Here is a 2,450-nt window from a genome sequence, read left to right as displayed (position 1 = left end):
GAAGTGGGAAAAAATCAGCCGGAAAATGAAGAAACCCGTATTTAGATACTAGTTATATTATTTTTTCTAAACCTTAAAATGAGGGATTTTAACTATAAGAACTCTAAGATCCTTTTCAACTGCAAAAACTTCTCTTATCCTATCTGTCTTGCATTCATCACGGGATTATTGAAAAGATTAAATATATAATCATTATTTAACAAATACATAGCACTCTCTGCCGGGCACTTTGTAGCTGTTAATTTAATCATCACAGCAAACCTATTAGGTAGGTGCTACCCATTTTACACATAAGAAAACGGAGGTATAGACAGGTTAAATAACAGCTTATATTTGGCAGAGAATGGACTCAAACCCAGGAAGTCTGACTAGGTCTCTGATCTGAACAAGAGCCCATCCTGCTTCAAATAAACAGATCAGTAAATAAGTTCTACTTAACCAAGAGACTATAGTTACTCGAGTACAAATGACTCAAAGAACCTAACAGGACCTGTCAATCTTATTTATAAAATATTTCTAGACGTGATTTCTTCCAACCCTTTAAACTCCAAATTGGCGGGAAGCTCTTAGTGCAACAGTGATTTTAAAAGAGCGCTTGCAGCATGCTCTGAACCAGATAGGATGTACTGTTCGCAGTCCCTGTGAAGCGGGACTGAAGCAAGGTTCTCAGAATAGCCTGGGGAGGGAGGCGCTCAGTCTTCCTAATAAATCCAAATTTTATTTTAAATAACTAGATAAATGAGTAAGCAAACCATTGCCTATCATTTTTTCAAGCCGGGTTGTCCAATTGATCTTGCCGCTGCCACAGATGGGCTGCGCTCGGGCATGCCTGCCGCTGAACTGCCATCTATCAATGGCTCCTGCCACGATCCCTCCTCACTTCCTTGGCATGTGAATATTGGGTTTCCCATAGAAATGCAAAAAATGCCTTTAAGCTCATTTCTACATGAAATACAATATATTTGCCAGATAAGCTGGACCCTGATATTATTCATAAATCAGTTATGTTTATCCTTAGCCAAGAAAGTACTAAAATCTTCTTTCCTCATCTTGAAATCCAATCTGATATTCACAGTAATTATGCTGCTTTTCATATGAATCACTGTCTCATACTGTAATCGTTAGTACTATGGCTGATTCATTTTCTGCCTTATAGTATTTGAAATGATCATTTCACTTGTGGTAGGATTTGGGGAGTTATTGAAGTAAATCCTTTTATTCACTAGACTTTCCTTTTTATTTTTTTTAATCTCATCTTCAGTCCCTTTGTTCAGATTTTACACCAAAGTTTGTTGAAAGCTGTAGCAAGTAGAAGAACAAACCATTAAATCCTACTGAAGCCAGCAAAGCCATACAAATGGATAGTGAAGCCTCTCTCTCCACCACTTTTTCTTGATCTTGCCTTTCCTTCCAGAGTCACACCATACCAGCCTTCTTATTTTTTTCCTTCCATCTCTCTGAAATACTTCCATGTTAATATTATGTGCTGAAATGCTTAAGTCTTTATTATTATTATTATTATTATTATTATTAAGTCTGATCATTATCCAAATATGCACAAGGTATTTTCTAGGTATCATATACATCAGCATTTTGGAAGAGCCACATTTAAAGACAGACGTCTGTTACCCTGGCACCTCCAATAACACATTATTCTATGCATATTAAAAAGGTGTCATGGGATCATCTCTGGTTCAGATCCTCTGGAATGTAACGCTTGGTCTTGGGATTATGCCCTGCTGCCCTTTCCACATTAAATGCTCCACTATCAGGATGAATGGAAACAGGTGGAACCAGCACAAAGAAGACCATCTGACTCGGACTGCCAACCCCCAGGTGGAATGTAAAGAGATGGGAAAACATCACTATGAGAAAACATAATTTAAAAGGGGTAACTTGGGGCACCAGAGTGGCTCAGTTGCTTAAGCATCCAACTTTGCAGTCAAATGCTCTACCCGCTTAAGCATCCAACTTTGGCACAGATCTTGATCTCATGATTCATAAATTCAAGCCCTGGGCTCTCTGCTGTCAGTGCAGAGCCAGCTTGAGATCCTCTGTCTCTCTCTCTCTGCCCCTCCCCCATTTGTGCGTGAAGCACACGTTCTCTGTCTCAAAAAAATAAACATTTAATAAAGAAACAAATAAATAAATAATAAAAAGGGGGAACGTGCCACTGCAGATATTAGTGAGGATCACCCCAGCGAGAAACTCCTTTCCATGGCCATAGTCACAAGTAGATTCTATTTCACATCCTTGATAGCTTTACTTTAAGAGGAGTTGTTTATATTGCACTCCATTTAAGAGCTATCCCTTGCCTAGAAAACTGACTAAAGTTGATCCTCTCTTTGCATTTGAAGTATTGGGCTTTTCATTTTAAAATATTAGGTATGAAATTCCATCTTCATAATGAAAGTGTCCATTTGTTAAATGTTTACAGTGTGTAGAACACT

Source organism: Lynx canadensis, chromosome B1 (assembly GCF_007474595.2).
Source record: "Lynx canadensis isolate LIC74 chromosome B1, mLynCan4.pri.v2, whole genome shotgun sequence".
Taxonomy (NCBI): domain Eukaryota; kingdom Metazoa; phylum Chordata; class Mammalia; order Carnivora; family Felidae; genus Lynx; species Lynx canadensis.
This window is presented reverse-complemented; position numbering follows the sequence as displayed.